This window comes from Phalacrocorax aristotelis, chromosome W (assembly GCF_949628215.1).
Source record: "Phalacrocorax aristotelis chromosome W, bGulAri2.1, whole genome shotgun sequence".
Classification (NCBI taxonomy): Eukaryota; Metazoa; Chordata; class Aves; order Suliformes; family Phalacrocoracidae; genus Phalacrocorax; species Phalacrocorax aristotelis.
The window spans coordinates 21,798,529-21,814,232 of record NC_134310.1 but is presented as its reverse complement, the minus strand read 5'-3'; the positions used below and the strand labels follow the sequence as shown (position 1 = coordinate 21,814,232).

Sequence of the window (15,704 nt, the reverse complement as noted above, 5' to 3'; positions counted from 1 at the left end):
GGTACCTGCTGTCCCTTTCTCCTCTGTCCTGGGACTTCGAGGTGATCTGCTGAAAGAAAATGGCATCCATCTGCCGCAACTGCAAGGCTGTGGCTGTAACCCAGACAGAAGCACTACAGCCTACCTGTGCTAACATCTCCCCCCAAACAGGCCTCCCAAAGATTGATATAGCTCTCCAGACCTCAGGCTGCATGGAGCTCCAGTATCTAGAAGTCCCCCTAGCACCTGAAGGCAGCGGTGGATGTCATAGCTGCACAAGTGTGCCCAGCTGGAAGAACTCTTCAGACAAGTAGCTATGTAACAAGAGCAGCTCAACAGGCAGCGCAGTATCTGGAATGCGAGCAGGAGGTTGATGCGTGGTATTGTGCGCTGTCCCAGGCTGAGCGACAGCCATGCCTTAAGGCTGTGCAAGGGGAAGGTAAGTGGAGTGACTGCATCAGTGGACAAGGGAAGAGCTATGGATGCCATCTTCCTGGACTTCTGTAAGGCCTTTGATATGGTCCCCCACAACATTCTGGACTATAAATTGGAGAGAGATGGGTTTGACGGATGGACTATTAGGTGGATAAGGAATTGGCTGGATGGCTGCGTCCAAAGACTTATAGTCAGTGGCTCAATGTCCAAGGGGAAACCAGTAACGAGTGGCGTCCCTCAAAGCTCCATACAGAGACCATTATTATTTAATATCTTCATCAGTGACATCATAGACAGTGGGATAGAGTGCGCCCTCCGCAAGTTTGCAGATGACTCCAGGCTGAGTGGTGCGGTTGACACGCCTGAGGGATGGGATGCTGTTCAGAGAGACCTGGACAAGCTCGAGAAGCAGGCCCATGTGAACCTCAGGCCATGATAGTCTACCATTAGTCTCCACTCTCCATAAGACTTCCGCACTGGCCATATGGGACTTTTAAAGGGTGAGCGAGTCTTGCTGATCACTCCTTGGCTCTCCAGTCAGTGAATGAGCTCATGGATGGGAATTAGGGAGCCTCGGTGGGATATTGCCACTGATGCACCGCCGTGGTAGTGATCGGCACCTGTTTTTCTTTGACCTTCAGCAACCCCGCAACAGAAGGGTCCTCCAAGAGACCGGGCAAGGTAGACAGCTGTTTAATTCCCTCCGTCTCCAAGGCAGCTATACCAAAAGCCCACCTGTACCCTTTTGGGTCCTTGAAATACCCTCTCCTGAGGTAGTCTATGCCAAGGACGCACGGAGCCTCTGGGCCAGTCACGATGGGGTGCTTTTGCCACTCATTCCCGGTTAGGCTCACTTCGGCCTCCAATGCAGTTAGCTCTTGGGATCCCCCTGTCACTCCAGCAATACAGGTGGGTTCTGCCCCTATACACCTTGTGGCATTAGGGTACACTGTGCACCGGTGTCCACTAGAGCCTTATACTCCTGTGTGTCTGATGTGCCAGGCCATCGAATCCATACAGTCCAGTAAACCCGGTTGTCCCCTTCCTCCACCTGGCTGGAGGCATTGACCCCTCTAGTCCTTGACAGAGTATCCGTTACTCACTTCTTGTAAATGCAAATTGGAAGTCTCTTCATTACGATCAGGAGTAAGATCAGCCCTTCTGCTCTGTCTGGGGAACTGCCCACTGGAGACTGGAGCTGCAATGTTCCTGGAAGAATGTTCCTGAGTGCTTGTTTTTCCTTGCAACTCACGTACCCGTGCCTCTAGGGTCGAGGTAGATTTCTCCATCCCACTTCCTCATGTCCTCTCCGTGGTCATGTAGTTAAAACCACAGGGCGGCCCGTGGTGTGTATCCCCTGTATCCTCCCTCTTGAGCAGAGGGACGCTTACTCCTAATGGCTGAATTACTGGTCCGTACAGGTGGGGAGTAGAGCATGTCCACTTTGAATTGCTGGAACTCCCAAGGCAGTTTTTTTGGAGAGTTTCTCCACAGCCGAGACACAGGTCCATAGGGAGGAAGAGAGACTTTCCTCGTATTGCCGGAGTTGACCAGCCAATTCATCCACCTTTGGTTCCTCTCCGTCTGTCCAGGTCAGTACTGCCAATGAGTTGGCATACGACGATGGTGTGCACCGTACCAACTTCTGCCACATGGGTCGCATGCCCTTGACTTCCTCTGCATCTTTGGATAACTGCTCATTGTCCAGGTCATCACGACTAATTCCTTCAGGTACTGGATACCTCTCTCCATGGTGGTCCACTTCAGAGTGCTTCGATTGCATAGAGCTTAGCGATTGTGATGATAAGGTCGAGTGACAAGGCAGATAGCCTGCTGAGGGTCTGTTATAGACCACCCAACCAGGATGAAGAGGTAGATGAGGCGTTCTACAAGCAGCTGGTGGAAGTATCACTATCGGTTGCCCTTGTTCTCGTGGGGGACTCCAATTTACCAGATGTCTGCTGGAAATGCAACACAGCAGAGAAGAAAGTCTAGAAGGTTCCTGGAGCGTGTGGAAGACGCAGCTGGTAAGTGAGCCTACCAGGGGAGGTGCCTCGCTTGACCTGCTGTTCACAGAGAAGGTCTGGTGGGAGATGTGGCGGTCAGAGGCTGTCTTGGACTTAGCGACCGTGATGTGATTGAGTTCTCGATTCTTGGCAAAGTAAGTAGGGGGGGTCAGCAGAACCACTACCATGGACTTAGAGAGGGCAGACTTTGGCCTGTTCAGGGCACTGGTTGGGAGAGTCCCTTGGGAGAAAGTCCCAAAGGGCAAAAGGAGTCCAGGAAGGCTGGGCACTCCTCAGGAAGGAAGTCTTGCAGGTGCAGGAGCAGACTGTCCCCAAGTGTCGCAAGACAAACCAGCAGGGAAGATGACTGGCCTGGCTGAACAGAGATCTTTTGCTGGCACTCAGGAAAAAAAAAGGAGAGTCTACCACTTTTGGAAGAAGGGGCAGGTGACTCAGGAAGAGTACAGAGACCTCGTTAGGTCTTGCAGAGAGAAAATTAGGCAAGCAAAAGCCCAGCTAGAACTCAACCTGGCCACTGCCGTAAGGCATAACAAAAAATGGTTTTTACAAATACATTAATTACAAAAAGAGAACAAAAGACAATCTCCATCCTCTATTGGACGCGGAGGGGAACATCGCCACCGAGGATGAGGAAAAGGCTGAGGTGCTAAATTCCTTCTTTGCCTCGGTCTTTAACTGTCAGACCAGTTATCCCCAGGGTATTCAGTCTCCTGAGCTGGAAGGCATGGACGGGGAGTGGAATAAACCCCCCATAATCCAGGAGGAAGCAGTTTATGACCTGCTGAGCCACCTGGACACTTACAAGTCGTATGGGGCCGGATGGGATCCACCCGAGAGTACTGAGCGAGCTGGCAGAGGAGCTCGCCAAGCCACTCTCCATCATTTATCAGCAGCCCTGGTTACACCGGGGAGGTCCCAGATGACTGGAGGCTTGCCAATGTGGCGCCCATCTACAAGAAGGGCTAGAAGGAAGATCCGGGGAAGTACAGGCCGATCAGTCTGACCTCAGTACCAGGGAAGACTATGGAGTGATACATCCTGAGTGAGCTCACCAGGCAAGTGCAAGACAACCAGGGGATCAGGCCCAGCCAGCAGGGGTTCATGAAAGGCAGGTCCTGCCTGACCAACCCGATCTCCTTCTATGACCAGGTGACTCACCTAGTGGATGAGGGAAAGGCTGTGGATATTACCTACCTGGACTTTAGCAAAGCCTTTGACACTGTCTCCCGCAGCATCCTCCTAGAGAAGCTGGCAGCTCATGGCTTGGATGGGTGTACTCTTCTCTGCGCTGGGTTAAAAACTGGCTGGATGGCCGAGCCCAGAGAGTTGTGGTGAATGGAGCTAAATCCAGTTGGCGGCCGTTCACGAGCAGGGTTCCCCAGGTCTTGGTTTTGGGGCCAGTCTTGTTTAATATCTTTATCAATGATCTGGATGAGGGGATCAAGTGCGCCCTCAGTAAGTTTGCAGACAACACCAAAGTTGGGCAGGAGTGTTGATCTGCTTGAGGGTAGAAAGGCTCTACAGAGGGACCTGGACAGGCTGGATCGATGGGCCAAGGCCAATTCTATGAGGTTCAACAAGGCCAAGTACCAGGTCCTGCACTTGGGTCACAACAACCCCATGCAACTCTACAGGCTTGGGGAAGAGTAGCTGGAAAGCTGCCCGGCAGAGAAGTGTGTTGGTTGACAGCCAGCTGAATATGAGCCAGCAGTACGCCCAGGTGGCCAAGAAGGCCAACAGCATCCTGGCTTGTATCAAGAATAGTGTGGCCAGCAGGAGCAGGGAAGTGATCGTGCCCCTGTACTCGGCACTGGTGAGGCCCCACCTTGAATATTGTGTTCAGTTTTGGGCCCCGCACTAACAAGAGGGACATTGGGTTGCTGGAGTGTGTCCAGAGAAGGGCAACGAAGCTGGTGAAGGGCCTAGAGAGCAGGTCTTATGAGGAGAAGTTGAGTGAGCGGGGGTTGTTTAGTCTGGAGAAGAGGAGGCTGAGGGGAGACCTTATCACTATCTAGTGATAGAACGAGAGGAACTGGCTTCAAGCTGTGTCAGGGGAGGTTTAGACTGGATAGTAGGAAAAAATTCTTCACTGATAGAGTGGTCAGTCATTGGAACAGGCTGCTCAGAGAGGTGGTGGAGTCACCATCCCTGGAGGTGTTCAAAAGACCCGTAGACGTGGCACTTCAGGGCATGGTTTAGGTGACATGGTAGTGTTGGGTTGACGGTTAGACTTGGTGATCCTAGAGGCCCTTCCAACCTTAATGATTCTATGATTCTATGATTCTATGATTCTATGATTCTATTCTATGACCGAGTGCACCTCCAGAAAGTTTGTTGACAACACCAACCACCAGCAGTTGACACGCTGGAGGGATGGGATGCCATCCAGAGGGACCTTGACAGTCTTGAGAGGTGAGCCCATGCGAACATCATGAAGTTCAACAAGGCCAAGTGCACATGGGTCCTGCACATGGGTCAGGGCAATCCCAAGCACAAATACAGGCTGGGCACAGAATGGATCGAGAGCGGCCCTGAAGAGAAGGACTTGGGGGTACTGGTGGATGAAAAGCTCAACATGACCTGGCAGTGTGTGCTTGCAGCCCAGAAGGCCAACTGTATCCTGGGCTGCATCAAAAGAAGCATGGCCAGCAGGTCGAGGGAGGTGATTCTGCCCCTCTACTCCGCTCTGGTGAGACCCCACCTGGAGTACTTGATTCAGCTCTAGGGCCCCCAACATACAAAGGACATGGAACTGTTGGAATGAGTCCGGAGGATGGCCATGAAAATGATCCGAGGGCTTGAGCACCTCTCCTATGAGGAGAATTGGGGTTGTTCAGCCTGGAGAAGAGAATGCTCCAGAAAGACCTTATTGCAGCCTTCCAGTACCTGAAGGGAGCCTACGAGAAAGCTGGAGAGGGACTTTTTACAAGGGCATTGTCGTGGTTTAGCCGGCAGCTCAGCCCCACACAGTCGCTCCCTCCCACCCCCTCCGGTAGATGGGGGAGAGAATCAGAAGGGTAACGCTCGTGGGTTGGGAGAAGAACAGTTTAATAATTAAAATTAAAAGAAACAACAACAGAAATGCAATGTAAAGGAGAACAATGAGAGACGCAAAGCCCCGGGGGAGGGGGGAAGGGAGGGGAGAGGGGGAACGAACCACCGAAACAAACCGCACGCGACGCAGCCGCTCACCGCCCGCCGACCCGACGCCGTGCCACTCCCGAGCCACAAACTGCCCCCCCTCAATATACTGGTCATGGTGTCACATGGTATGGAATGAACATGCCATTGGCCAGTTGGGGTCAGCCGCCCCCACCATGGCCCTGCCCCTCCCAGCCCCCCCCCGCCACGCGGCAGATCGCGGGAAGCTGGAAAAGGCAGCCGACCCCCACAGTGAGGAGAATTAACCCCTTCTCAGCCAAAACCAGCGCACATTCTCCACCCCTTATTCCATACCATATACACCATGCCCAGGTCCCATACGATGCAATACAACCCTGCCAACCACCACCCCTCCCCTTCCCATCTTTAACATAATACGCAGGCATCATTCCCTTAGTTCATGGACCTTCCCTGTAAAATGTCCATTAAAATGTCCATTGAGTTCACCCAGTCCGTGACTCTGGGCTGCATCTGTCGTATCAGGCTTTCAGGGTGGGAGAGATGGTGTGTGTTGTGTTGGGTTGCTGCATACCGAGTCAGTCATTGTTCCATCACTGCTGCATGGCTTGTTTCACAATTTATCTTCCATGGGTAGGGAGGCTCGTACTCTGATATCATTGATACAACACAGAGACAACACACAATATTATATAGCAGTTTGCATTGTGCCATTCAGTTCATTGACTGTTTTCACCCAAAATCAAATCCCCTTGAGGCGCACATCGGATTTCTCCATCCTCCGGCATCACCCACCAAGTGCACCCAGGTCCTCGAGCAAAAGCAATCCCATGAATGGGTTTGCCTTTGCCCGAGGCAGGAAGAACCCAGACTGTTTTGCCCAGCATACTTTTTGCATGCAGCACAGGGACTCTACCCCCTTCCACAGTATGTAGGATTTCTAACTGGGCAGGGCCAGCTCGGCTGGCAGATCCCCTCATGTTGATTAACCAGGTGGCTTTTGCTAAATGTGTATCCCAGTGCTTGAATGTTCCACCCCCCATTGCTCTCAGTGTAGTTTTTAACAGTCCATTGTACCGTTCAATTTTCCCAGAGGCTGGTGCGTGATAGGGGATGTGATACACCCACTCAGTACCATGCTCTTTGGCCCAGCTGTCTATGAGATTATTTCGGAAATGAGTCCCATTGTCTGTCTCAGTTCTCTCTGGGGTGCCATGTCGCCACAGAACTTGTTTTTCAAGACCCAGGATAGTGTTCCGGGCAGTGGCGTGGGGGACAGGATATGTTTCCAGCCAGCCAGTCGTTGTTTCTACCATTGTAAGCACATAGCACTGGCCTTGACGGATTTGTGGGAGTGTGATATAGTCAGTTTGCCAGGCCTCCCCATATTTATACTTCAGCCATCGTCCCCCATACCACAGAGGCTTTACCCGCTTCACTTGCTTGACTACAGCGCATGTTTCACTTTCGTGGATAGCCTGTGCAGTAACAGCCATGGTCAAGTCCACCCCTCGATCACGACCCCGCCTGTATGTTATATCTCTCCCTTGATGGCCTGAGGTGTCATGGGCCCACCGAGCTAGAAATACTTCAGCCTTATGCTGCCAGTCCAGATCCACCTCAGCCACTTATCTTGGCAGCCTGATCTACCTGCTGGTTGTTCCAATGTTCTTCAGTGGCCCGACTCTTGGGGACGTGAGCATCCACGACGTACTTTCACAACCAGGTTCTCTACCCAGGCAGCAATATCTTGCCAGAAAGTGGCAGCCCTGATGGGTTTGCCTATGCGCTGCCAATTGCTTTGCTTTCACTGCTGTAACCAGCCCCACAGGGCATTTGCCACCATCCAGGAGTCAGTATAGAGATAGAGCACTGGCCACTTTTCCCATTCAGCAATGTCTAAGGCCAGCTGGATGGCCTTTACCTCTGCAAACTGGCTCAATTCACCTTCTCCTTCAGCAGTTTCTGCTACTTGTATTGTAGGACTCCATACAGCAGCCTTCCATCTCTGATGCTTTCCCACAAGACAACAGGACCCATCAGTGAACAGGGCATACTGCTTCTCATCTTCTGGCAGTTTGTTATACAGTGGAGCTTCTTCAGTATATGTCACCTCCTTTTCTGGTGATAATCCAAAATCTTTGCCTTCTGGCCAGTCCATAATCACTTCCAAGATTCCTGGGTGACTGGGGTTTCCTACTCGAGCCCGCTGGGTGATCAGTGCAACCCATTTACTCCACATAGCATCAGCTGCATGGTGTGTAGAGGGGACATTTCCTTTGAACATCCAGCCCAGCACTGGCAGTCGGGGTGCCAGGAGCAACTGTGCTTCAGTACCAACCACTTCTGAAGCAGCTCGAACCCCTTCATATGCTGCCAATGTCTCTTTTTCAGTTGGAGTATAGCAGGCTTCGGATCCTCTGTATCCCCGACTCCAAAACCCTAGGCGTTGACCTCGAGTCTCCCCTGGTGCTTTCTGCCAGAGGCTCCACGTAGGGCCATTCTCCCTGGTTGCCGTGTAGAGCACATTTTTTACATCTTTTCCTGCTAGGACCAGCCCAAGAGCTACTGCATGAACTATTTCTCATTTAATCTGTTCAAAGGCTTGTCGTTGCTCAGGGCCCCATTTGAAATCTTTCTTCTTCTGGGTCACTTGATAGTGAGGGCTTACGATCGTATTGTAATTTGGAATAGGCATTCTCCAAAAACCCACAACGCCCAAGAAAGCTTGTGTTTCCTTTTTGCTAGTTGGTGGAGACATGGCTGCTATTTTGTTGATCACATCCATTGGGATCTGACGACGTCCATCTTGCCATTTGATTCCTAAGAACTGGATCTCTTGTGCGGGTCCCTTCACCTTACTTTGTTTTATGGCAAAACCATCTTTCAGAAGGATTTGGACTATTTTCTCTCCTTTCTCAAAAACTTCTTCTGCTGTGTTGCCCCACACAATGATGTCATCAATGTATTGAAGGTGTTCTGGAGCTTCTCCCTGTTCCAGTACAGTCTGAATCAGTCCATGGCAAATGGTAGGACTGTGTTTCCACCCCTGGGGCAGTCGATTCCAGGTGTACTGGACGCCTCTCCATGGGAAAGCAAACTGTGGCCTGCACTCTGCTGCCAGAGGGATTGAGAAGAATGCATTAGCGATATCAGTTGTGACATACCACTTGGCTGCCTTTGACTCCAGTTCATATTGAAGTTCTAGCATGTCTGGCACAGCAGCACTCAGTGGCGGAGTGACTTCGTTCAGGCCACGATAGTCTACTGTTAGCCTCCACTCTCCATTAGCCTTCCGCAATGGCCCATATAGGACTGTTAAAGGGTGAGTGGGTCTTACTGATGACTCCTTGGCTCTCCAGTCGATGAATGAGCCCATGGATGGGAATCAGGGAGTCTTGGTTCGTGCAATATTGCCGCCGGTTCACTGTTGTGGTGGCAATGGGCACTTGTTGTTTTTCGACCTTCAGCAACCCCACAACAGAAGGATCCTTCGAGAGGCCAGGCAAGGTAGACAGCTGTTTAGTTTCCTCCGTCTCCAAGGCAGCTACACCAAAAGCCCACCTGTACCCTTTTGGGTCCTTGAAATACCCTCTCCTGAGGTAGTCTATGCCAAGGACGCACGGAGCCTCTGGGCCAGTCACAATGGGGTGCTTTTGCCACTCATTCCTAGTTAGACTCACTTTTGCCTCCAATACAGTTAGCTCTTGGGATCCCCCTGTCACTCCAGCAATACAGATGGGTTCTGCCCCTATATAGTTTGATGGCATTAAGGTGTACTGGTGTCCACTAAAGCTTTATACTCCTGTGGGTCAGACGTGCCAGGCCATCGGATCCACACAGTCCAGTAAGCCCGGTTATACCTTTCCTCCACCTGGCTGGAGGCAGGGCCCCTCTAGTCTTGTTCATGGCATTCACAACTCACTTCCTGTAAACGTGAATCAGGAGTCCCTCTATTACACTTAGAAATAAAATCAGCGCTTCTACTCCTCTGTCTGGGGACTTGCTTACTGGAAACTGGAGCAGCAGCTTTCCTGGAAGAGCCTCCCTGAGTGACTCTTCTTCCTTGCAGTTCATGCACTCGTGCCTGTAGGGTCGAGGTAGGCTTGCCATCCCACCTCATCATGTCCTCTCCGTGGTCACGAAGGTAGAACCATAGGGTGGCCCGTGGTGTGTATCCCCTCCTTTGAGCCAAAGGACGCTTATTCCTAACAGCTGAGACACTACTCTGTAGAGGTGGGGAGCAGGACATATCTTCTTTGAGTTGATGGACCTCTTGGGATAGTTTCTCCACAGCAGAGACGAACGAGGAAGAGATATTTGTGTCGTAATCCCGGAGTCTGTCTATCACCTCCGCCACCGTTGGTGTCTCGTCATCTTTCCAGGAAATTTCTGCCAGTGAGTTTGCATGCGAAGATGGTGCGCTCCGTACAAACTTCTGCCGCATGGGTCATGTGCACTCAGCTTCATCTGGATCTTTGGATGACCGTTGATCGTCCAGGTCACCATAAATCACCTCAAGCACAGCTAATTCCCTTAGATACTGGATGCCTTTCTCCATAGTTGTCCATTTTTCTAGGTGATATGTAACATCTTCTTTAAAGGGATACCTTTCCTTCACTCCAGACAGGAGTCGCCTCCAGAGGCTGAGGGCTTGTGTTTTTTTCCCAATTGCTTTGTCAACACCCCCTTCCCCAGAAAGGGATCCCAGTTGTTTGGCTTCTTTTCCCTCTAATTCCAGGCTACTGGCCCCGTTATCCCAGCATCGGAGCAGCCAGGTGACAATGTGCTCACCTGAACGACGGCTGAAATCTTTTTGCATATCTCGCAACTCACTCAAGGACTGGGATTGGGTGGTCTCCGTTTCATTTATGACTTCTTCCTCCTCTCCCCGTGATGGCCCTGCTTTTTCATCATTTCGTTCTAAACGAGTTGACATCCACTTCCAATATTTTGTCTTGTGTATGGGGACAAATGATACTGGTACGGGTATATTCTATGAGCCAGCTCCAGTACTTGTCTTGGGGGTTTGAGTGGCTGCAGTGCCTGTGGTCAGGGCTGGAGTGACTACAGTGCCAGTCACTTTGCATTTCAATCCAGAGACATTCTCTTCCCCTTGGGAGCATTGAATACTGTTGAGTAGGGCTCAGTATGCATGGGCCAGGCCCCAGCATGTTGCAGTTATCTGTGTCTCTCTGGAGTTCCCAGCATAACGACATACTTTCTCCAAATATTCTACTAGTTTTTTAGGATTCTGCACTTGTTCGGGGGTGAAACTCCAAAACACTGGGGGTGCCCACTGCCCTAGGTATTTCCCCATGCTATCCCACAAGCCCTGCCACTCGTAACTATCAAGCCTTGGGGCAGATTTCTGGGTTATATTCTTAAGTTGCTTAGTCAAAACCAATACAACATGCCCAAAAACTAACAATAAGTGCACCTTAACCACCCAAGGATGTTCAAGATACAAAAAGGTTGTTGTAACAGAGGCAGAGACATCATAGAACAAAGTTGCAAAGGTACTATTCTGTATTTCCTCCATATAAAATCTCTCAGAGGAGGAGGTATAATTGCTAATTGCCTCAACAAGGTGGTATCCAGAGTACAGTAACGGTTTCAAAAAAAACCCCAAATACCAGATAAAGCTGAAAACGAATGTTTGTATAACAAATCTCGTAGGCAAAACGTTACTAATCACAGCAGAACACAGCACACTAAACAAACCAACACCAATCTTCAACACCAACTGCAAAAAGGACAACATGGTGCTGTGACTAGCAGCTGTTATTATCTCCAACCCTTGAGTCCCACGTTGGGCACAAAAAGACTGTCGTGGTTTAGCCGGCAGCTCAGCCCCACACAGTCGCTCGCTCACTCCCCCACTGGTAGATGGGGGAGAGAATCACAAGGGTAACGCTCGTGGGTTGGGAGAAGAACAGTTTAATAATTAAAATTAAAAGAAACAACAACAGAAATGCAATGGAAAGGAGAACAACGAAAGGCGCAAAGCCCCGAGGTAGGGGGGAAGGGAGGGGAGGGGGGGAACGAACCACCAAAACAAACCGCATGCGTCACAGCCGCTCACCGCCCGCCGACCCGACGCCGCGCCACTCCCGAGCCACAAACTGGCCCCCCTCAATATACTGGTCATGGTGTCACATGGTATGGAATGAACCTGCCATTGGCCAGTCGGGGTCAGCCGCCCCCACCATGGCCCTGCCCCTCCCAGCCCCCCCACCACGTGGCAGAGGGCAGGATGCTGGAAAAGGCAGCGGACCCCCACAGTGAGGAGAGTTAACCCCTTCTCAGCCAAAACCTGCACAGGCATGCAGTGATAGGACAAGGGGTAATTGCTTTAATCTCAAAGAGGGTAGATTTAGATTAGATATAAGGAAGAAATTCTTCACTGTGAGGGTGGTGAGGCACTGGAACAGGTTGCTCAGAGAAGTTGTGGATGCCCCATCCCTGGAAGTATTCAGGGACAGGTTGGATGGGGCTTTAAGCAGCCTGGTCTAGTGGAAGGTGTCCCTGCCCATGGCAGGGGGGTTGGAACTAGATGATCTTTAAGGTCCCTTCCAACCCAAAGCATTCTATGATTCTATATAACACCTTCCTTGAAGGCATACCTGTCCTTCATGCCTGACAGGAGTCGGCGCCAGAGGCTGAGGACTTGTGGCACTTTTCCTTGTGGCTTTGTCAATGACCCTTTCTCTAGAAAGGGAACCCAGCTGCTTGGCTTCCCTACCCTCTAATTCCAGGCTACTGGCCCCATTATCCCAGCATCGGAGCAGCCAGATGACAACGTGCTTGCCTGGACGACAGCTGAAATCTTTTCGCATATCTCGCAGCTCACTCAGGGATATGGATCGGGTGGTTGCTGCCTCGTTTATGAGTTCAGACTCTTCCTCCTCCTCTTCTCGTGATGGCCCTGCTTTGGAGTAGCCTGCCTTGTCCACTCCTTCCTCCTGCTCCCTCTTAGAATGAGCTTCTTTGTCCCTTACTAAACAAGCTGACTTTTGCATCCAAACATTTCTTCTTGTGTATAGGGACGACTGATACCAGCATGGGTTTGTTCTCTGGTTCAGCTGTAGTGCCTGTCGCGAGAGTTTGAGTAGCAGCAGTGCCCCTCGTGCGGGTTGGAGTAGCCACAATGCCTGTCATGGGGTTTGGAGTAGCTTTAGTATCTTTTGCTGGAGTTGGAGTAGCCGCAATGCCTGTCACTTTTTCGTCAGATCCAGAGGCCTTCTCTTCCCCTTGAGGGTGCTGAATACTGTTGAACAGGGCCCGGTAGGCATGGGCCAGGCCCCAGCACATTGCAGTGATTTCTGTCTCTCTGGAATTGCCAGGGTGACCACATACTTTATCCAAATATACTACTAATTTTTCAGGATTCTGCACTTGTTCATGGGTGAGGTTCCAAAACACTGGAGGTGCCCACTGCCCTAGGTATTTGCCCATACTATCCCACATACCCTGCCACCCATAACTATCGAGCCTTGGGGCAGATCTCTGGGTGGTATTCTTAAATAGTTGTTTAACCTTAAACAAGACCTGAAACACATTCAGGCAATTCCCAAGCACAAATACAGGCTGGGCAGAGAATGGATTGAAAGTAGCACTGAGGAGAAGGACTTGGGGGTACTGGTGGATGAAAAACTGGACGTGAGCTGGAAACATGCACTTACAGTCCAAAAAGCCAACTGTATCCTGGCTTCATAAAGGGAAGTGTGGCCAGCATGTCGAGGGAGGTGATTCTGCCCCTCTGCTCTGCTCTGGTGAGACTCCACCTGGAGTACTGCATCCAGCTCTGGAGCCCTCAACACAGGAAGGACATGGACCTGTGGGAGCAGTCCAGAGGAGGGCTACAAAAATGGTCAGAGGGATGGAACAGCTCTGCTATGAAGAAAGGTTGAGAGAGTTGGGGTTGTTCAGCCTGGAGAAGGGAAGGCTCTGGGGACACCTTATGTGGCCTTTCCACATATAAAGGGGGCTTATAAGAAAGTCAGACAGAGACTTTTTGCTAGGGCCTGTAGCTATAGGACAAGGGGTAATGGTTTTAAACTAAAGGAGGATAGATTCAGACTAGATATAAGGAAGAAATTTTTTACAGTGATGGTGGTGAATCACTGGGACAGGTTGCCCAGGGAGGTGGTAAATGCCCCATCCCTGGAAACATTCAAGGTCCAGTTGAAAGGGGTTCTGAGCAACCTGATCCAGTTGAATATTACCCTGCTCATTGCAGGGGGCATTGGACTTGATGACCTTGAAAGGTCCCTTCCAACCCAAACCATTCTATGATTCTATGAAGTTAAACCTGAATTCAACCTTAAGCTGACTGACACAAGTAACTCACAAGATGAAGGAGACTGGACATTTGTCTCTGCTTGTGGTAGAAGGAACAACCTTCCCCAATCCTCTGAAGCGCCCCTGCGTAAGAGACACAACGCTCTAGGGTTGGAGTTTGAAGAGCACATGAGTAGCGGACAGGATCCAGGAAAATCCAACCATGCAAAGTTGATCCAACCACCCACCCACCTTAGAACCAGTGCCACCAGAAAAGTACGTAAAGTATTAGTAATTTAAGATTCCTCAATGATGAAGCACCCATTTGCCATCCAGACAGCTTCTCTAGCAAAGTTTGCTGAGTACCAGGAGCTTGCATTCGTGACATCCCTGAGATGCTGCTGAGCCTGGTGATCCCTACAGCTTATCATCCACTCCTACTATTCCACATAGGGTCTAATGATACTGCAATGAGGCAACTTAGAACCATCAAAAGAGACTATATGACCCTTGGAGCAATGTTAAAAGGATCAGAAGCACAAGCAGTGTTCTCTATCCTCCCAGTCAGAGGAAGGGGTTCAGGAAGGAGGAGATGAATTGAAGAGGTGAATGCCTGGCTGTGTGGCTGGTGTCATACTTGAGATTTTGGCTTCTATGATCATGGATCTACTTTTGAGAAGCTGGGTCTGCTGGGAGCTGATGGGATTCACCTGACCAAGTGGGGCAAGAAGGTCTTCGACAACAAGCTGACTAGACTTATAAGGAGAGCTTTAAAATAGATATATTGGGGGAAGGGGATGGAGTTTTGAATAACAGAGAAGATCCAAGGGCTGCTGATGCATTAGGAACAAACAGGGAAATGCCCAAGAAATGTCCTAAAGGAATTAAGGCTTGTTCCTCCAAAAAGAGGACACAGTCAACAGCCCAACTAAAAGTGCCTCTATACCAATGCATGCAGCATAGGTAACAAGCAGGAGGAGTTGGAAGCCATTGTGCAGCTAGAAAGCTATAATATAATCACAGTCAGTGAAACTTGGTGGGATGAATCACCCAACTGGAGCACTGCAAACAACAGATATAGACTGTTCAGAAGGGACAGGGAAGGAAGGGGGGGTGGGGTGGGGTTGTCCTCTATGTAAAAAAAATGGATTGACTGCAGGCAGCTGTGTCTGAAAAACAGAGATGAACAGGTTGAGAGCTTCTGGGTAAAAATTAGAGACCAAGCCAACAAAGGAAACCTCGTTGCTGGTGTTTACTACAGGCTGCCCGATCAAGGGGAGCCTGTTGAAGAAGCATTCTTACTTGAACTATGGAAAGCATAATGCTTGCAGGCTCTGATCCAGCATGGGGACTTCAATCACCCTGACACCTCCCAGAAAAGTAGCACAGCAAGCTATTGGAGTGCACTGAGGAGAATTTCTTAATCCAGGTAATAGACAGCCCAACCACCAGAGAAGTGTTACTAGACCTGTTGCTCACCAAAGCAAAGGCACTTATTGGAGAGGTCAAGATTGGTAGCAGCCTCAGCTGCAGTGATGATGCCCTGGTGGAATTCACAGTCCTGAGGGATATGGGCCAGCTGAAGAGTAAAGTCAAGCCCCTGAATTTTAGGAAAGCAAACTTTCAGTTGTTTAAGGAATTAGTGGATGGGACTCCCTGGGAAACTACCCTCAGGTACAAAGAAGCTGAACAGAAGTGGCAGGTCTTTAAGGACATTTTTCTTAGAGCGCAAGAGCTCTCAATTCCCATGTGCAAGAAATCAGGCAAGGAAGGTAGAAGACCAGCATGGCTAATGTGCTGTTTTTGGCTGGGATAGAGTTAATTCTCTTCACTGTAGCTGGTAAAGTGCCGATGGCACAT

At 50.3% G+C, this 15,704-nt stretch overlaps 1 protein-coding gene across 1 annotated transcript in view; it reads left to right on the top strand.

Moving 5' to 3' along the window:
• The window catches only part of LOC142049380 (E3 ubiquitin-protein ligase RNF38-like), a 199,547-nt gene that overhangs the window by 98,001 nt on the left and 85,842 nt on the right, over window positions 1–15,704 (top strand).